A 21,892-nucleotide genomic window follows, 5' to 3' on the forward strand; every position below is an offset into this window, starting at 1 on the left:
TCATGGCTGACTTATTATCCCTCCGAATTCCACTACCTTCTTCTCATAACCTCACAGCCTTTGACCAATTGAAGAAAGGTTATTTGAAGATTGAGATGATAGAATGAGCAACAGTGACCTCTGCCCTCCCATATGCCTCTGGCACTTGGATTAGTGAGGTAAGACACCTGAAGGGCATGTAAACAATGCTGAACTCTCAAAATCTTCTGAATCTACTGAGAGAAAAGGGAAACCAATGGTAGTATCCCCTCCCAGACCAACATGGCACCACGGTAGAGCAGCAGGTAGTACAATGCTACTACAGCTTGGGCCGCTCAATTCCGACCGTCTGTAAAGAGCTTGTACATCCCTCCCCGTCAATGCGTGAGTTTCCTCTGGGTGCTCTAGTATCCTCTCATATTCCAAAGATGTACTGGTTAGTAGGTTAATTGGTCATTGTAAATTGTAATGTGATTAGGCTTGGGTTAAATAGGTGGGTTGCTGGTTCGTTGGGCTGTAAGGGCCTGTTCTGTGATCTATCACTAAATAAATAAATAAATCTGCAGCCCTGAGGCCCTAGTAACACTCTATCAGTTTTGTTGTAAACACTGCATCACAACACTGATGCCACATCCCCAAACAGAGACTCCATTTCAAACTTTGTCATGGGAAGAGATCAGCAGAATGACAAAAGAAGTAAGAGTCAAGGATGTGTTCAAGTCTGGAGAATCCTTGGGCACTGATAGTCCAAAATGGAGAGACAGCACTTGAGATGGCACCAAGTATTTTGAGCCCAGGCTGTGGGTATGCTGGGAAGCTCAGCATAAGTGATGAAAGAAGTTCACCACCTCACAAACCACCTTATCCCATTAGCTCCTGTGTCCTTCTGTGACAGTCTGTGAATCCCATACTGGCCTAATCACTCATCTCAGAACACATGGGACCAGAGTCGAAGTCACCCTTGATTCCAATGGACCACTTCAGAAGAAGTAGAAATTTGTGAATTTAAGATAGTGTTAAAAATAAGACTGGCATATTGAGAGAGGATGGACACGGGGACCCAGGGAATGCTGTGCTGTCTGTGATATAGGCTTAAGTGTTTCCTTATGCAAATTGCAGACGGTGAACATTTGCAAGTCATCAGTGCTCGAAAGGACGGAGGCCGGCCCACCGCCAAAACTCCGTGTCCCTTATTGCCCGTCAATCACAGGTATCTTCAATGCTGGGCGGTGGACAGAAGCCGTTGCTATGGCAGCTGTCCAAGGGGCAGCGAAACCCTGCTGTGAGGGAGAGGCAGCCCCTCACACTGACTGCCCACCACCACCAGCCCGTAACGTTCAAGCGGCCTGCGACCCACACTCACTGCAGGGTCAGTGAATCCAGGGGCTGGTTGCCAAGAATTCAGTGAAAAATATTTTAAGTAGTAAAATTCCCTTCCAATGACAGAGAAAACTACACTCTCCTGTCTGTTTGTCTTGTACTGTCTTCCCCCCCTCTCTCTCTCTCTCTCTCTCTCTCTCCCCTCTCCCTGTCCCTGATGTGCCTGTATATCTCTCTATCTCTCTCACACACACCCTGTTTCTGACTACTGTAAATGTGTTTTTCTCTCTCACTCACATATACACACACATACATGTAAATAGTCTTTGACTTCTCTCCCTCTCTGCTACCTCTCAGTCTGGCTCTATTTCTTTTCCTCTTCTGCCTCCGTGATACTTGTCCTTTCTCGCTTTGTTTTTCCTCTCTGCCTTTCGTTCCTGTCTCCCTCTTTCTCTCTGTCTCTCTTTACTGGGGCATCTCTGTCTGCCTGCTCTCTCTCCTACTCTCTTTCATCACCAAAACATTTACCATGCAAATTGTAAATTTTTTTTTCCTCTCTCAGTACTCGGGGTGCAGGTCATGACTAATACTGCGCAGCAAACCAATTCCTGGCATGGCGAACCTATTATGCCCACACAGTTTCCCAATCTTGGGCACTGTGTATCAGGGTTTTAAGAAACTCAGGAGAGGGAGGACCCAAAACAAAATCAAATGACGTCTGAACAACACTTTAGAATTAAAATCTGCACCACATTCTTTCACAAAATGAAATTAGGATAGCTCACCAGTGAGGGTAAGATTTGTTCCTGCAGGATGGAATTACTGCTGCAAATTTATACATGGAGTTGTCAGTGGTAACCTGCCTACAGCATCCTGGCTCAATTAGAGAGGCAACAGTAAAGAAGGGATCAGATTTACTGGAAAGGTTGAGGGGCAAATCCTGTTTTTGGATATGGGATGTTTTCCTGTCCTTTCTTGAAGTGGCTGTGTGATCATATACGTCCATGTGAAAGGGTAAGTGAGATGTTGGTGTGAACATCTATTAAAAATTAAGGCAGCTTCTCTTAATAATACAGCACTCTCTCAGTACTGCCCCCAATAGGACACAAAGAGCACTGCAAGGGAACACACACTTCCTTATGATGCCTGTGCCGACCATAGAAACATAGAAAACCTAGAGCACAATACAGGCCCTTCGACCCACAAACCTGTACCAAACATGTCCCTACTATAGAAGTTACCTTGGGTTACCCATAGCCCTCTATTTTTTGAGCTCCATGTACTTGTCCAGGAGTCTCTTAAAAGACCCTATCGTATCCGCCTCCACCACTGTCGCTGGCAGCCCATTCCACACACTCACCACTCTCTGTGTAAAAAAACTTATCCCTGACATCTCCTCTGTACCTACTCCCAAGCACCTTAAAACTGTGCCCTCTCGTGCTAGCCATTTCAGCCCTGGGAAAAAGCCTCTGACTATCCATACGATCAATAACCTCTCATCATCTTATATCAGGTCACCTCTCATCATCCACTGCTCCAAGGAGAAAAGGCTGAGTTCACTCAACCTATAGGCATGTTCCACAATACAGGCAACATCCTTGTAAATCTCCTCTGCACCCTTTCTATGGTTTCCACATCCTTCCTATAGTGAGGTGACCAGAACCGAGCACAGTACTCCAAGTGGAGTCTGACCAGGGTCCTATATAGCTGCAACATTACCTCTTGGCTCCTAAACTCAATCTCACAATTGATAAAGGCCAATGCAACGTATGCTCTCTTAACCACAGAGTCAACCTGTGCAGTAGCTTTGAGTGTCCTGTGGACTTGGACCCCAAGATCCTTCTGATCCTCCACACTGCCCACAACACCTCCAACCTTTGTGTCATCAGCAAATTTACTAACCCATCCCTCCACTTCCCCATCTAGGTCATTTATAAAAATCACAAAGAGCAGGGGTCCCAGAACAGATCCCTAAGGTACACCACTGGTCACCAACCTCCATGCAGAATATGACCAGTCTACAACCATTCTTTGCCTTCTGTGGGCAAGCCAGTCCTGGATCCACAAAGCAATGTCCCCTTGGATCCCATGCCTCCTTACTTTCTCAACAAGCCTTGCACGGGGTACCTTGTCAAATGCCTTGCTGAAATCCATATACACTACATCTACTGCTCTACCTTCATCAATGTGTTTAGTCACATCCTCAAAAAATTCAATAAGGCTCGTAAGGCACGACCTGCCTTTGACAAAGCCATGCTGACTATTCCTAATCATATCATGCCTCTCCAAATATTCATAAATCCTGCCTCTCGGGATCTTCTCCATCAACTTGCCAACCACTGAAGTAAAACTCACTGGTCTTTTAGATCAGAAATTAAAATGAGATTATTTGGTGGCAAAATATATAAGGTACTAAAGAGCAAGATTTCTGAACATCCAATATGTATTTCTGAACCAACAATGTCCAAGCCTATCCTATCTGCCTGATGATTGGTCAATTCCCTCCATTCCCTGGCTGCTCGTGTGCCTGCCTAAATGCTCCATGAATGTTACTATCCTATCCTCTTTCACTACCTCCCCTGGCAGTGTGTCCCACGCACTTAGCATACTTTGTAAATAATTTATTTCATGCTTTAAGCCCCCTCTCAGCTTAAAGCTATGCCCTCTGGTACCTGACATTTCATTCAACCCTGGGAAAAAGACTGCACCTCTCATCAGTTTATATATTTCTATCAGTTCGCCCCTCAGCATCTGAAACTCCAGAGTAAACAATCCAATTTTGCCCAATCTCTCCTTGCAGCTAATTGTTCTCGAATCCGGGCAACACCCTGGCGAACCTCTTCTGCAAAGCCTCCATAATCCTTCTTCCAAATGTGGCCAAACCAAAGCTTTATACAGCTGCAATATGACTGCCTTACTATCATACTCTCAGGCAAACATGTTGTATGTCTTCTTTACCACTTGAACAGCTTGTTTTGCCAGTTTCAGAGAGATGGGTGTGTGGAGCCTGAGATCCCTCTGGGCGTTGCCATTTACAGTATACTTTATTCTTGCACGTGATCTCCCAAAATGCAAAATCTCACACTCGATTGGGTTAAACTCCACCACAGTGTTGTATGCACTCAGCACTGTCCCTGAACAGTACAGTACTCTCCTTAGATACTCCACAACCCTGATAGAGCTGAGTTCCCTCACTACTGCACCTCTGATAGAGCATCACCCCTTCAATAAAACCGAACTCCTTTATTCCTATATCTCAGTACCTCCCTTCGGACAGTGAACATCACTGCAAGTGTTGTCTCTCCAACAGTACCATGGTCCTGTCATAGTCATACAGCATGGCAACAGACCAAGATTCCTATCTAAACTAGTCCCATCTGTGACATTGATCTCACATCCCTCTATATATTGCATACCCATGTACTGGCCCTCTCTCAGAGCAGTGCTCCCTCATTCCCGTCCCTCTAGCAACACCATGCTCCCTGAGTGTTGTGACTCTGAAGAGCAACTCTCCCTCAGTACCGTGCTTGAGGGTTAGCTTGAATTGTATACACAAATCTTGGGTTGGGTCTAAACGATGCACTGGCTGGATTTAAGATAGTGTAGGGGTTAGAGTAATGCTATCACAGTGCCGGCAGTCACTGATTGGGATTCAACTCCCACTGCTGCCTGTATGTTCTCCTGTCACCATGTGGTCAACAGGTACTCTGGTTTCCTCCCAGCTTCCAGAGATGTACAGCTAAGGTTGGAGAATTGTCAGCAGCATCGGAAACAGAATCAGGTTTATTATCACCGGCATGTGTTGTGAAATTTGTTAACTTAGCAGCAGCGGTTCAATGCAATACATAATACAGAAGAAAAATAAATATAGTGTATATACATTGAATGGATTAAAATTATGTAAAAATAGAAATAATATATATTAAAAAGTAGGTAGTGTTCATGGGTTCAATGTCCATTTAGGAACTGGGTGGCAGAGGGGATGAAGCTGTTCCTGAATTGTTGAGTGTGTGCCTTCAGGCTTCTGTACCTCCTACACCACAGTGCTATATTGATGCTGGAAGAGAGGCGACATTTCTGGGCTACCCAACACAATCCTCACTGATTTGATTTGATGTAAACAACATATTTCACTGTTCTACACATAACAAATAAAGATAATCTTTATCTTTAAATCTATCCCTCTGAGTCAGGGGTGAGAAAATGTGACCGGCTGAACTGCAATGACTGGGTGCCTCCTTGAGCTGAGAGTGGGAGAGAGAATGGCCAAGGATCCCTCCGGGAACTGTTAGATGTGTGGGTGTGAAATGTGCTGATGCGTGTCAATGAGAGGACAGGAATTTCCAGCTCCAGTGAAAGATCTGCAGGTGGGTACAGCTTGAGGCAGGAGAGTGGGAGTGAGGTCAGCTACAATGTTCTTCATGGCTGAATGGTCATCCAGCTCTCCGGGCTCATGGAGATGCGGAGGGTGTCTGAATGGAGTGGGAAGGGAGCATCCCACAGCACAATCCTATCTGCTCTTGTGTTTTTGCACAACACAGAAAGCAGCCATTCACCCTTTGAATCTAATCCAGTTCTGAGCTTCATCCCTTCAACCATGTTGGACTATTGTCTATTGACTACAGCCCTGTCTTCAATATTATAATTCCAAGCAAGTTATTTGCAAACTCCTAGACCTGGGACTCATTATCTCCTTTTGCAAATGGATCCTTGACTTCCTGACCAACAGACCACAGTCTGTAAGACAGGCAACAACAACTCCAGCATGATTATTCTCAACACTGGTGCCCCACAGGGATGCATCCTTGGCCCCCTGCTCTACTCCCTGTACGCTCATGACTGCGTGGCCAGATTCTGCCCTAACTCCATCTACAAGTTTGCAGATGAAACAAGTGGGCCGTATGTTCAATAATAAGGAGTCGGAGCATAAAAGAGTTAGAGATCCGAGTGACGTGGTGTCATGACAACAACCTTTCCTTCAAGGTCAGCAAAACAAAAGAGTTGGTCATTGACTTCGGGAAGGGGGAGCAATGTGCATGCTTCTCTTTTCTATCAACGGTGCTAAAGTTGAGAGGATTGAGAGCTTCCTAGGAATGAACATTATCAATAGTCTGTCTTGGTCCAACCACATCGATGCCATGGCCAAGAAAGCTCACCAATACTTCAAGAATGTTAACCCTTGCCAATTCTGCCTACATATACACAATACAACACCACAAATGCCAGTGATATTAAACCTGATTCTGATTCTGACTTTTATCAACACACCATCCTATCCGGATGCATCATGACTTGGCACGGCAACTGCTTTGCCCGTGACCACTAGAAACTGCACAGTCGTGGACTCAGCCCAGCACATCATGGAAATCAACCTCCCCTCCCCCGTCTATACTTCTCACTGCCCCCAGAACAGCAGCCAGCAAAATCAAAGATCCCAGCCACCCTGTTAGTTTCTCATTTCCCCTCTCCCATCGGGCAGCAATTACAAAAGTTTGAAGGCGCATATCGAAAAGCTCAAGGACAGCTTCCAGCCCATTGGTATAAGCCGACTGAACAATTCCCTAGTTCAATAAGATGGACTCGTGGCCTCACCATCTACCATGTTATGACCTTCCAGCTTACTATCTATCCGCACTGAACATTCTTTGCATCTGCGTTCTGCATTCTGTTATTGTTTTACATTGTGCTACCTCAATGCACCATCGTAATGATTTGATCTGTACGAATGGTAAGTTTTTCACTGCACATATGACGATAATAAACCATTGAATTTCCCTGTAGCCCATACACCCACACTTGCTCATCAACACTCCCCCTTTTTCCCCACTCAACTTCACCAAGGGTAGTCTACAAGCGATAATTAAACTATGACTTCACGACTTAGGAGGAAGCCTGAGGACTGAGAAAACGTGGGGAGAATGTGCAAGCTCTGCACAAGCAGCACAGGAGGTCAGGTCACTGGAACAGAGACAGCAGTGCCACCACTATTAAACTAACCATAGCCAGTCCAAGGGATCCTTCTTTTTCTCTCCAGTCCTGATGAAAGGTCTTGGCCCGAAACGTCAACTGTACTCTTTTCCATAGATGCTGCCTGGCCTGCTGAGATCCTCCAGCATTTTGCGTACGTGTTCCAAGGGATCAGCCAGAGCCAGGGATTAAATCATGGTTGTGGCCTGCTAATTCCCAGTAAAGCTCAGTTTGGTAGGGCAAAGGTCTGACCCCTCATCGCTCCTTCCCTCCCCTTGTCCTCTTTGAGATATACTCATTTTTGTAGAATGGCGTTCCCATAATGTGACATCAACTGTTTGTGTGGGACAAAGGGAAAAGCCAATTTTTGGGTGATTGGTAACCAGAAATAAGACAAGGCTTACAGAAAACTGGATAAATATTTAAAAGGGTAAGATCTGCAGGGGATTGCCACAGATGGATTTTTGCAGAACATGGACTGAATGACGCACTGGCTGGATTTAAGATTAAATTTATCCTTCAAACAAGGTCACTAGAAACAGTCTATCTGGTCATTACCACATTGCAGTTAGTGGGAGCTTGCTGTGCCTAAATCGGCCACAATGCTTCCTACATCACAAAGAGTGCTAACACTTCTAAAAGAATTTCGTAGGCAGCAAAGCATTTTGGGATGCCCAGAGGCTGTAGAAATGCGCAGAAGCTCTTTCTTTATGTAGAGATGACATGAAGCTCAGGATGTCGAGAGATTTTTCCTCCCACATTCTCAGCCTTGCTCACTTTTCCCATATGTTACCTCCGTGCTCAGGCGGACATTTTGCCTGTCCAGTTTCAGTCTGTGCATGAAACATGCAGCTATAAATAATCCATGGTTCTTAGAAGTGATTTCCTTTTGACTCTGCCCTTCATTCACTGAGACACCAACCACACTGAGTAGGGTATCCACCTGAATCACCCACAGATCCAGCCGAGTATCTCTCCCACACATGAACAAGTGGGTGGGTGTACAGGCAAACATGCACATTCACGTGGGCACAGTTGTGCATCTCTGTACAAGTACACTCATGAGCTGTGTGGCTGGTAAAGTTGCTGCCAGCTGCAGCATCTGCTTGCTGCAATGAGAAATTAAAGGTGAGAAAGCACGGCTGCTTCTCGATTCAAACAGAATGTGAACATGGTTTCCACAACATTAACTCTGCATTAGGGAACCTGAGACACAGAATTTCAATGCAAATAGTTCTTTCTGCTCTTCACGTAGCCCATCCACAATATCAAGAAGAATAGAATCCACTATTAGCTGCCCGGTTTCTGGTAGTGTTGCATATTCCGAGCTGTGGACATGTGCACACCCACAGAGACTCACCCACAAATGTGCCAACACATACACAGAAATGTACATACACACACACACACACACACACACACACACACACACACACACACACACACACACACACACACCGTGAACATGAGCATGCATGGCCACACAGATGTGCTCATACACACAAACAGAAACACACACACATACACAAACACACAACTTCAGGAATTTCAGCTGTTATTTCTCTTGGTTTATTGGGCAGGCATATATGTAAATTGGGAACGTAAAATGCCATTGAAATGCATCTTAGCAAGTGAATTTGATTGTGAGTTAAGATTCAGAGAGATAGTGGGAGCCCTGAGAAAACATGTCAGGGGGAACAAAGGGAGAGGTGGAGTGAGAGAGGGAGATAAGGATCTACAGAAACAGAGACCTTGCCTCAGAGGGAGGGAGAGGGGGGAGAGAGAGAGAGAAAGAGAGAGAGAGAGGGGAGAGAGAGAAGAGAGGAGAGAGAGGAGAGAGAGAGAGCGAGCGAGAGAGAGAGATATGAAATCTTTTATTAGCCAATTTTCCGAAGTATTTTGTCCATTCCCAAGCCCCAGATCTGCAACAAAGCACCCCTACTGGTCTCACTCCACAAGGTGGGCTGATTAAACGGATTCTCGAAATGTCTCACCCATTCTCTTTGCTCTTTTAAGTATCGCTTTAAAACATACCACTCTGACTAAGCTTCTGGTGCTCTGCCATGTATATCTCCTTATGTGGCTCCGTGTCAAATCATAAGCTGAGCGGCTCTCTAAATGCAAGCTGCTTTAGTTTCACCCTCCCATCCCTGACGGTAGTGTGGACAGTCAGGGTGACATGCATATGGCTGCTTCACATCGAGTGGAATTCCTCACCCTTTCACTGCGTAAACAGCTGTGTGTGGTGGTCTCTGTGTCAGACTGTTGCTGGAATTAACAATTAGGCAAAGCTTTTGATAAATATGTGAGCAATTGTGAGCTCAGCAGAGATGTGGAGGGTGAACGGGCCACAGGGGTTGAAGCCTATCCCTCAAACCAGACTGGCATCCAGCACCAATGAGGCTGCACTGTCTCAGAGGGGCCACAGACTGGGTGCCAATGGCTCTGCCTTTTGGTAAACTGACCCCCTTGCGGTGAATGACTTGGCTCCAATTTGCAGTTCTCCCCGATATCCTGATGCTAGTACCAATAACGAGGTGGCCTGCAGGGCAGAAGTAATCTCTCTGATACAGTGGTGTCAAGAAAACAACCTCTCCCTCAATGTCACAAAAACAAAGGAGCTGGTTGTGGACTACAGGAGGAACGGAGACAGGCTAACCCCTATCCACATCAGTGGATCTGGGGTTGAGAGGGAGAACAGCTTCAAGTTCCTTGGCATCCACATCACCGAGGACCTCACGTGCTCTGTACACATTAGCTGTGTGGTGAAAAAGGCACAACAGCGCCTCTTTCACTTCAGACAGTTGAGTACGTTTGGTATGGGCCCCCAAATCCTAAGAACTTTCTACAGGACAATTGAGAGCATCCTGACTGGCTGCATCACTGCCTGGTATGGAACTGTACCTCCCTTAATCGCAGGATTCTGCAGAGAGTGGTGCGGACAGCCCAGCGCATCTGTAGTTGTGAACTTCCCATGATTCAGGACATTTATAAGGACAGATGTGGAAAAAGGGCCCGTACGAACATTGGGGACCCAAGCCATCCCAACCACAATCTATTCCAGCTGCTACCATCCAGGAAGCGGGACTGCAGCATAAAAGCCAGGACCAACAGGCTCTGGGACAGCTTCTTCCACCAGGCCATCAGACTGATGAACTCACACTGATTTGAGTGTACTCTATCTTACATTGACTGTTCTATTTATTATAAATTATTATAAATTACTATGATTTCACATTACACATTTAGATAGAGACGTAACGTAAAGATTTTTACTCCTCATAAATGTGAAGGATGTAAGAAATAAAGTCAATTTAAATTCAAATTCGACTGACACCACCAACACCAACAGTCTGTCTGGTCACTGTCGTGCTGCAGTTTGGTGGGATATGGCTGTGCATCACCTTTTGCTCATCACAACGGTGACTGCACTTTCCAGGCTGCATGCTGCTCCGGGATGTCCCAAGGCACCAAGAGGAAGCACAAGCCTGCCTCTGCATCCACCACGGATGTTTCTGTTTGCAGCGTCTGAGTGTTGGTCTGCGACTGAGTTGCTGCCGTTCTGCCTCGTGGAGAAATGGTTCAGGCAAGTGAGAGGCTGGGGGGAGGGGAGCCAGACTCCTGCCAAATCCTATCTTGTAACTAACGCTGTTGAGAGAGGGCCCCCTAAATATCGCCTGGAGGCTGATTCCTCTCCATCCAGCAACAAATCATAGCTCCTTCAAACAGGATATCCCCCATCGCCCTGCCAGCACTTTGCAGAGAGCTGCAGCGGCCTGCCAGGGTGGGAGCTTGGGGTCAGAGTCAGGCAGCCACACCAGCCTCTTCCATTAACTCTTTCCTTCTCAGACAATCTCTCAGTGCTTCACAGACAATGAAAAGAACAGCTTTGCCTCCCAATCTACACTCACTATGTGGAAAGTAAGAGGACCAGGAAGTGGGAGAGACTGAGGGCGGAGTGGGTAGAAGGTAACAGAAGCCTGGGGTGTGGGCAAGAGGCTGAAGGAAAATGAACGGTGGGGGGGGGGGTGGTGGTGTTGCAGTTGGGGGAGTAGGGGAGAGGCTAAGAGGAGTGGGCTGAAGGGGAGATGGTACAGGGATGTGCTGAAACACTGGGGAAGAGGCAGAATCTGAAGGGAAGGCTGGAGAATGGGAATGAGGTCAGGGAGAAGGGGGGAGCGGGAAGGAGATGGTGGGGAATGGAGATGGCGGGAGTATGGGTAAAGGCTAGAGGAGAGAAAGAAGTTGCAGAAACACCAGTACAGTGACACAGAGTGGGCGGAACTGGAAAGATTCATAAGACAAAAGAGCACAATTGGGCCATTCGGCCCATAGGGTCTTTTCTGCCATTGCATCGTGCCCGATTTGTTTTCCCTTTCAACCCATTTTCCTTATCCCATAGTCTTTGACATCAAGAACCTATCAACCCTCCACTTTAAATATATCCAATAATTGGCTTCCGCAGCTGTCTGTGACAATGAATTCCACAAATTCACCACCTCCTGGCATAAGAAATTCCCCCACCTCTCTGTTCTAAAGGGACATCCTTCTATTCTGAGGCTGTGCCGTCTGGTCCTAGACTCTCCCACTATAGGAATCATCCTCTCCACATTCATTCTATCTAGGCTTTTCAATATTTGGTAGGTTTCAATGAGATTCCTCCTCATTCTGATAGGGGAGATTCTGAACAATTTCTTTTCTTCAGTATTCACTAAGGAGAAGGATATTGAATTGTGTAAGGTAAGGGAAACAAGTAGGGTAGTTATGAAAACTATGATGATTAAAGAAGAGGAAGTACTGGCGCTTTTAAGGAATATAAAAGTGGATAAGTCTCTGGGTCCTGACAAGATATTCCCTAGGACCTTGAGGGAAGTTGGTGTGGAAATAGCAGGGGCTCTGACAGAAATATTTCAAATGTCATTAGAAACGGGGATGGTGCCGGAGGATTGGCGTATTGCTCATGTTGTTCCATTGTTTAAAAAGGGTTCTAAGAGTAAACCTAGCAATTATCCGCCTGTGAGTTTTATGTCAGTGGTGGGTAAATTGAGGTAAAGTATTCTTAGTGATGGTATATATAATTATCTGGATAGACAGGGTCTGATCAGGCACAGTCAACATGGATTTCTGTGTGAAAGGTCATGTTTGACAAATCTTATTGAATTTTTTAAAGAGGTTACTAGGAAAGTTGACGAGGGTAAAGCGGTGGATGTTGTCTATATGAACTTCAGTAAGGCCTTTGAGAAGGTTCCACACGGAAGGTTAGTTGGGAAGGTTCAATCGTTAGGTATTAGTATTGAAGTAGTAAAATGGATTCAGCAGTAGCTGGATGGGAGATGCCAGAGAGTAGTGGTGGATAACTGTTTGTCAGATTGGAGGCTGGTGACTAGTGGTGTGCCTCAGGGATCTGTACTGGGTCCACTGTTGTTTGTCATAGGCATTAATGATCTGGATGATGGGTGGTAAATTGGATTAGTAAGTATGCAGATGATACTAAGATAGGTGGAGTTGTGGATATTGAAGTAGGTTTTCAAAGCTCGCAGAGAGATTTAGGCCAGTTAGAAGAATGGGCTGAAAGATGGCAGATGGAGTTTAATGCTGATAAGTGTGAGGTGCTACATTTTGGTAGGACTAATCAAAATAGGGCAAACATGGTAAATAGTAGGGTATTGAAGAATGCAGTAGAACAGAGGGATCTAGGAATAATGGTGCATAGTTCCCTGAAGGTGGAATCTCATGTGGATAGGGTGGTGAAGAAAGCTTTTGGTATGCTGGCCTTTATAAATCAGAGCATTGAGTATAGGAGTTGGGATGTAATGTTGAAATTGTATAAGGCATTGGTAAGGCCAAATTTGGAGTATTGTGTACAGTTCTGGTCACTAAATTATAGGAAAGATGTCAACAAAATAGAGAGAGTACAGAGAAGATTTACTAGAATGTTACCTGGGTTTCATCACCTAAGTTACAGAGAAAGGTTGAACAAGTTGGGTCTTTAATTCTTTGGAGCGTAGAAGGTTGAGGGGGGACTTGATAGAGGTATTTAAAATTATGAGGGGGATAGATAGAGTTGACGTGGATAGGCTTTTTCCATTGAGAGTAGGGGAGATTCAAATAAGAGGACATGAGTTGAGAGTTAAAGGGCAAAAGTTTAGGGGTAACATGAGGGGGAACTTCTTTACTCAGAGAGTGGTAGCTGTGTGGAATGAGCTTCCAGCAGAAGTGGTAGAGGCAGGTTCGATATTGTCATTTAAAGTTAAATTGGATAGCTATGTGGACAGGAAAGGAATGGAGCTGAGTGCAGGTCAGTGGGATTAGGTGGGAGTAAGTGTTCAGCACGGACTAGAAGGGCCAAGATGGCCTGTTTCCGTGCTGTAATTGTTACATGGTTATATGGTTATTCTCCTGAACTCCAGCGTGTACAGGCCCAGAGCTATCAAAAACTCCTCATATATTAATCAGGAATAAAAGTTTCAGAAAATCTACCCCAATATCTTCACTATTTTAATTGCTGAAGGTGCTGATTTTCAGTAAGTCTCACTGACACTGATCCCAGTTGCACTGATAGTTGTTGATCACTGATGAACAGATCACTGGGACGTAAGTCCCACAAACACTGACACTACCTATGGTAGGGACCTATGGGCACTGATTCTCACTAGCATATCTCTCTCCTTCTCCCACACACATATACACAGTCCCTTATGATGCACTAACACCAAAACTGATCAGGTTATACTGTCCATAAAGTGTCTCTTGCAAACTCAGGATATCCAAAAGCAATTTGGAACAATGGCCTCAATTTACATTCAACAGTTAACATGGTAAATTATCTCTCGACATTTCTCAGAAGATCAGAACAAATTTGGCATTCAGTTACACAAAAAGCCGTTCAGGCAGAGGAGCAAATGTTTGATCAGTGAGGTAGGAACGAGAGGCGGAGAAGTTTCGAATCGGAATTCCAAAGCTTGGGGCCTTGGCAGCTGAAGACAATGCCATGAAGTGTGTTGACCAATTGTCCAAGAATGTTGAAATGCCAAGATTTCAGAGGGTTACAGAGATGTGGAGATGTAGAGAGAAGGAGGCCATATAGGGATTGTAAACAAAATTGAGAATTATAAAATGCAGGCATTACTAAACAAGGAGCCAATGTTTGTCAGTGACCAAGAACAGTACAACAGGCAATAAAGTAATTTTTGAAAGCAATTACTCTGATAAAAATGACCAGGGCACCAGTAAAGCTGTTGTGCATCATTTTGGGTAGATAGCAAATTGGTAACCTAGGTGCATTCAAATCTCACCACATCAACTGGGAATATAACATAATCTTATGGAATAGGCCCTTCTGGACCTTCAAGGCATGCAATCACCTGATTTTAATCCTATCCTAATCACAGGACAATTTACAATGACCTATTAACCTATCAACTCGTACGTCTTTGGACTGTGGGAGGGAACCGGAGCACCCGGAGGAAACCCACGCAGTCACGGGGAGAACGTACAAACTCCTTACAGGCAGAGGCAGGAATTGAACCCAGTTCGCTAGCACTGTAAAGCGTTGTGCTAACCACTACACTACCGTGCTGCCCCCTGGAGGGATGGGGATCAAGTAGCAAACAGGACAAGTCATAATTCTGGCCAGGATCTTCGAATGGCACAGCAGGCTTGATGGGTGATTCCTGCTTCATTTATATATATTTTAAATATATAAAATCTATCTTAATGAGGATATTGATAGAATTTAAAACCTCAAGAGATTCTGTAGATGCTGGAAATCCAGAGTAACACACACAAAATGCTCAAGGATTTCAGCAGGTCAGGCAGCATCTATGAACAGAAATAAAGAGTCGATGTTTTGGGCCAGGACCCTTCATCGGGAATTTAAAACCATTGAGTTCCTGCATAAAGTGAAGAAGTCAAGCAATGGATTTTGGAAGGACATTTTAAGCACATGCTTATAGCATATATGTAACATAAGCATCTGTCGTTAATGAACTTAAAGATTTTGGGGGATCCATGATGCTTTGACTCTCAACCCCCATTTACTTCCCTCCATAACACTGACCTGCAGTTCAATCACTCTAACATTTTAAGGCAAAGACACAAAGTAACTGTGCTTCTCAGAAACTACCCAGTCATCTTGAAGCCATCAATGTGTAAACCAGAAGTTGTGCAGGCAAAACCTGATTGGTTCCACTATGTTTACAAACTTGTCATCTAACCAATAAAATTATCTTGAAGAGATCAGAACCAGCCAATATGACTGGCTGTCAATTGTACTAAACAGAGTCCAATATACATCTCCATATAAACTTACCCAAATACTCACAAAATTATTATTCATTATGAATATTTTATGCTGTATTAATGACTCTTAAATGCAAGCTAAGAGCTAAATGCACTGATATTTTGATGATTATCATTAATATTTTAATGATGTTTGAAATGTAACACACACCAAGATATTTTTTAGTAAAACTCAACGCAAAGAACAGATCTGCCAATAGTAGGATTGTTTCTTTTGCCTTAGTGAGTTGCTATCCTTCCTTTGCATTAGAGGTTTTGTTTTGACCTCGAACCACAGAGATTTAACCACAAGAATCCAGACTGATATTCCACCCTCTTAGTGACAGAATACAACGAATTGCTGGTGCCGTCTTTTGGTCAAGACACTGAAGCTACACACAAGTGCACTCCAAAGTGGGCACAGAAGAATCGAAACGTAACAGACTGCAGGTGCTGGAATCTGGAGCAAAAATAAACCACTGGATGGACCCAGGAGATCAAGGATTGTGAGCAGTTTTGGGCCCCTTATCAGGGAGGAGATATACTAGCTTTGGGGAGGGTTTAGAGGAGGTTCACGAGAATGAAAGGGGTTAACGTATGAGGAGTGTTTAATGGCTCTGGGCTGTACTCGCTGAGGTTCAGACGAATGAGGGGGGGATCTCATTGAAACCTATCCAATACTGAAAACTCCAAAGACAGAGTTCATGAATAGAGGAGATGCCCATTTAAAACAGAGATGAAAAGGAATTTCTTTAACCAGAGGATGGCGAATTTGTGGAATTCACTGCAGTAGGTGGCAGTGGAGGCCAGGTCATTGAGTATATTTAAAGCGTAGGTTGATAGGTTCTTGATTAATCAGGGCATCAAAGGTTACGGGAAGAAGGCAGGAGAACAGGGTTGAGAGGAATAATAAAACGGCCATGATAGAATGGCAGAGCAGACTCAATGGGCTGAATGGCCTAATTTTGTTCCTATGTCTTATGGTCTTGCACTAAGTAGCATCTGTAGAGGTAAAGAAATCCTGTATCAGGACTGAAAGCACAGAAGGAAGATAGGCAATATATACAAATGAAACCTTCATCTAGTCAGGGTAAGTGAGGAGGTGATACAAAGGAGCTATAGGCAAGTAATCACACCGGGGCCTCCGGAGACAGATAAGTGGGCAACAGTCAGGAGAGGGAAGGGCAAGAGTCAGATACCAGAGAGTACCCCTGTGTCTGTCCCCCTTAGCAATACGTACTCCTGTTTAAGTACTGCTGGGGGGCAAGGGACAACAGTGGCCTCGCCTCTGGCACAGAGTCTGGCCCTGTGGCTCAGAAGGGTAGAAAAAGGAAGAAGGCAGCAGTAATATGGAACTCTATAGTTAGGGGGTCAGACAGGCGATTCTGTGGACGCAGGAAAGAAACACGGATGGCACTTTGCCTCCCAGGTGCCAGAGTCCGTGATGTTTCTGATCACGTCCATGATATCCTGAAGTAGGAAAGAGAACAGCCAGAGGTTGTGGTACATATTGGTACCAATGACATAGGTAGGAAAAGAGAGAAGGTCCTGAAAACAGACTACAAGGAGTTAGGAAGGGAGAAGCAGGACCTCAAAGGTAGTAATCTCGGGATTACTGCCTACGCCACGTGACAGTGAGTATAGGAATAGAGTGAGGTGGAGGATAAATGCGTGGCTGAGAGATTGGAGCGGGGGCAGGGATTCAGATTTCTGGATCATTGGGACCTTTTTTGGGCCAGGCGCGACCTGTACAAAAAGGATGGGTTGCACTTGAATCAGAGGGAGACCAATATCCTGGCAGGGAGATTTGCTAAGGCTATTGGGGAGAGACTAAACTAGAATTGCTGGGGGGTGGGAACTGAACTGAAGAGATGGAGGAAGGGCTGGTTGGCTCACAAATAAGAGAAAGCTTGGAGACAGTGTGAAAGGGAGGGTAGGCAGGTGATAGAGAAGGGATACGCTCAGACCAATAGTTTGAGATGTGTCTATTTTAATGCATGAAGCATCATGAACAAAGCGGATGAGCTTAGAGCGTGGATCAGTACTTGGAGCTATGAAGTTGTGGCCATTACAGAGACTTGGATGGCTCAGGGGCAGGAATGGTTACTTAAGAGTGCACGGCGTTAGGTGTTTCAGAAAGGGCAGGGAGGGAGGCACAAGAGGTGGGGGCGTGGCATTGTTGATCAGAGATAGTGTCACGGCTGCAGAAAAGGAGGAAGTCATGGAGGGATTGCCTATTGAGTCTCTGCGGGTGGAAGTTAGAAACAGAAAGGGGTCAATAATTCTACTGGGTGTTTATTATAGACCACCCAGTAGTAGCAGGGAGCAAATAGGGAGACAGATCCTGGAAAGGTGTAATAATAACAGAGTTGCCGTGGTGGGAGATTTAAATTTCCCAAATATTGATTGGCATCTCCCTAGATCAAGGGGTTTAGATAGAGTGGAGTTTGTTAGGTGTCTTCATGAAAGTTTTCTGACACAATATGTAGATAAGCCTACAAGAGGAGAGGCTGTACTTGATCTGGTATTGGGAAATGAACCTGGTCAGGTGTCAGATCTCTCAGTGGGAGAGCATTTTGGAGACAGTGATCACACTTCTATCTCCTTTACCATAGCATTGGGAGAGGGACTGGAACAGATAAGTTAGGAAAGCGTTTAATTGGAGTAAGGGGAAATATGAAGCTATCAGGCAGGAACTTGGAAGCATAAATTGGGAACAGATGTTCTCAGGGAAATATACGGCAGAAATATGGCAAATGTTCAGGGGATATTTAAGTGGTGTTCTGCATAGGTATGTTCCAATGAGACAGGGAAAGGATGGTACTATAGGGTACAGGAACCACGGTGTACAAAGGCTGTTGAAAATCTAGTCAAGAAGAAAAGCTTATGAAAGGTTCAAAAAACTAGGTAATAATAGAGATCAAGAAGATTATAAGGCTAGCAGGAAGGATCTTAAGAATGAAATTAGGAGAGCTAGAAGGGGCCATGAGAAGGTTTTGGCGAGTAGGATTAAAGAAAACCCCAAGGCATTCTACAAGTACGTGAAGAGCAAGAGGATAAGACTTGAGAGAATAGGACCAATCAAGTGTGACAGTGGAAAAGTATGTATGGAACCAGAGAAAATACTTAAATACTTTGTTTCAGTATTCACTACAGAAAAGCACCATGGCGATTGTGGGGATACAGCGGATTGAAAAGCTTGAGCATTTAGATATTAAGGAAGAAGATGCGCTGGGAGTTTTTGGAAAGTATCAAGTTGGATAAGTCTCCGGGCCCCGACGTGATGTACCCAAGGCTACTGTAGGAGGCGAGGGAGGAGATTGCTGAGCCTCTGGCAATGATCTTTGCATCATCAATAGGGACGGAGAGGTTCTAGAAGATTGGAGGGTTGCAGATGTTGTTATTATTCAAGAAAGGGAGTAGAGGTAGCCCAGGAAATTATAGACCAGTGAGTCTTACTTCAGTGGTCGGTAAGTTGATGGAGAAGATCCTGAGAGGCAGGATTTATGAACATCTGGAGAAGCATAATATGATTAGGAATAGTCAGCATGGCTTTGTCAAAGGCAGGTTGTGCCTTACGAGCCTGATTGAATTTTTTGAGGATGTGACTAAACACATTGATGAAGGTAGAGCAGTAGATGTAGTGTATATGGATTTCAGCAAGGCATTTGACAAGGTACCCCATGGAAGACTTGTTGAGAAAGTAAAGAGGCATGTGATCCAAGGGGACATTGCTTTGTGGATCCAGAACTGGCTTGCCCACAGCAGGCAAAGAGTGGTTATAGACGGGTCATATTCTGCATGGAGGTCGGTCACCAGTGTACCTCAGGGATCTGTTCTGGGACCCCTGCTCGTTGTGATTTTTATAAATGACCTGGATGAGGAAGTGGAGGGATGTGTTAGTAAATTTGCTGATGACACAAAGGTTGGGGGTGTTGTGGATAGTGTGGAGGGCTGTCAGAGGTTACAATGAGACATTGATAGGGAGCAAAACTGGGCTGAAAAGTGGCAGATGGAGTTTCACCCAGATAAGTGTGAGGTGGTTCATTTTGGTAGGTCAAATACGATGGAAGAATATAGTATTAATGGTAAGGGATCTTGGGGTCTGAGTCCATAGGACACTTAAACTGCTGCACAGGTTGACTGTGTGGTTAAGAAGGCATACGGTGCATTGGCCTTCATCAACCGAGGGATTGAGTTTCAGAACTATATAGGACCCTGGTCAGACCCCACTTGGATTACTGTGCTCAGTTCTGATCACCTCACTACAAGAAGGATGTGGAAACTATAGAAAGGGTGCAGAGGAGATTTACAAGGATGTTGCCTGGATTGGGGAGCATTCCTTATGAGAATAGGTTGAGTGAACTCGGCCTTTTCTCCTTGGAGAGAATGAGAGGTGACCTGATAGAGGTGTATAAGATGATGAGAGGCATTGATTGTGTGGATAGTCAGAGCCTTTTCCCAGGGCTGAAATGGCTAACGAGAGGGCACAGTTTTAAGGTGCTTGGGAGTAGGTACAGAAGAGATGTCAGGGGTAAGTTTTTTATGCAGAGAGTGGTGAGTGCGTGGAATGGGCTGCTGGCAACGGTGGTGGAGGCACATATGATAGAGTCTTTTAAGAAGCTCCTGGATAGGTCTATGGAGCTTAGAAAAATAGAGGGCTATGGGTAACCCTAGGTAATTTCTAAAGTAAGTACATGTTCGGCATGTTGTGGGCCAAAGGGCCTATATTGTGCTGTAGTTTTTCTATGTTTCTGTGTTACTATGAAAGGGAGGGGTAAGACAGAGGTGAAGAGTGGATCCAGATGAGGGGAGGGGTGGATAAGTCAGGGTGAACAGATGGTTGCAGGTGAGGGAGGTGAAGAGTGTTGAGACATGGGTTGGTAGGAGATATTGTAGGTGGGAGAAGTATTAGCAACAAGGAAAAATATAGGCAGGTGTATCTAGCAGGATGTAGGAATGGGGCAGGGTAGAGACAAAAGGCTGGCAGAAAATAGGTAGAACCAGGTGGAAGGATGATGGGCAGATCGAATGAGGAGGGAAGGAGAAGCAGCCCAGGTAAAGAGGCATGCAAATGATGGGCAGGTGGAACCCAGTGGGGGGAGGGCGATGAGCTAAATAATACAGGGAGGGGTTGTCAATGGAAAAGGTGAATAAAGGGAGTAAGGCTCTGAATGAAGTGCTGGAGTTAGAAAGGAAAACAGGGAAAGCGTGTTAATTAAAATTTGGAAAATCAAGTATTTCTGCCATTGAGCTGCAGACTATCCAACTGTAATATGAGGTGACATTCTTCTAGTTTGTGTTTAGTCACACTCTGGCAATACAGGAGGCTAAGAGAATGGACAGATTGGTGTTGAAATAACATGCAACTGAAAGCTCAAGATCGCCACTGCAGAAGAGTGCAAGTGCTCTTCAAAGCTAGACACTGCTTGGTAGAGGAGGCCACACGGTAAGCACAACAATAGACCAGGTTGAGAGAGGTGTACGTGAATCACTACTTCACCTGGAAGGGCTGCTTCGTTCCCTGGATGATGGTGGGACACGTGCTACACCCCAAGTGGTTGCTTAAAAAAGCGCCAAAGGATGGACAGAAGAGGGTGCAAATGGAAGGAGGGGAGAAGTGTGGGAAAGGCGAAATCCCAAATAGTTGTTTGAAACAGAAATGCTGGAAATATTCAGCAGGTCAGGCAGTATCTTTGACCTACCAAGCCAGATAGGATGCTTTTGGACATCCTGATGTTGCAAAAGGCACTACAGAAATGCAAGTTTGTCCTTCCTTTTTCCTGCTGCTGCTTTGATTACATGACGAACATCCCTTCAGAGAAAATGGACCTTATTAATTTTATATAATCCTTACATCCAAGGGGGTAAAAATCTTTATGTTGCGTCTCCATCACAATGCATAAATAATAGAGGGGAAATGTGGGAGGATGTTGCCCAAGCACTAATATTGTGCACACAATTGTTCTGTATATGTGTATATACAGTCAGATATGCAATCAGATCAATATGTATTGATAAATCTGATAGCCTGGTGAAAGATGTCCCGGAGCCTATTGGTCTGGCCTAATTGCAGTGGTACTGTTTGCCAGATGGTAGCAGCTGAAACAGTTGGTGGTTGGGGTGGCTGGAGTCCCTGATGATCCTCTGGGCCCTTTTTACGCACCTGCTGCTGTAAATGTCCTGAATAGAGGAAAGTTCACATCCACAGATGCGTTGGGCTGTCTGCACCACTCTCTGCAGTGTCCTGCAATTGAGGGCAGTACAGTTCCCTTACCAGGTGGTGACACAGCCAGTTAGGATGCTCTCGACTGTGGAAAGTCCTGAGGATTTGGGATCTCATACC

General features: G+C 45.0%; 1 protein-coding gene across 4 annotated transcripts in view; it reads right to left on the reverse strand.

Moving 5' to 3' along the window:
• Positions 1 to 21,892, reverse strand: part of ssbp4 (single stranded DNA binding protein 4) — a 161,748-nt gene that overhangs the window by 108,252 nt on the left and 31,604 nt on the right. The window contains exon 1 of one of the 4 annotated variants that reach the window (XM_072244540.1): positions 2,085 to 2,131. The exons of the other annotated variants lie outside the window; for them this stretch is intronic. The gene's annotated coding sequence lies outside the window, so the exon portion shown is untranslated. Of the gene's footprint in view, positions 1 to 2,084; positions 2,132 to 21,892 lie in introns of those variants that run through there. 4 annotated transcript variants of the gene reach the window in all.

Source organism: Mobula birostris, chromosome 26 (genome assembly GCF_030028105.1).
Source record: "Mobula birostris isolate sMobBir1 chromosome 26, sMobBir1.hap1, whole genome shotgun sequence".
Taxonomy (NCBI): Eukaryota; Metazoa; Chordata; class Chondrichthyes; order Myliobatiformes; family Myliobatidae; genus Mobula; species Mobula birostris.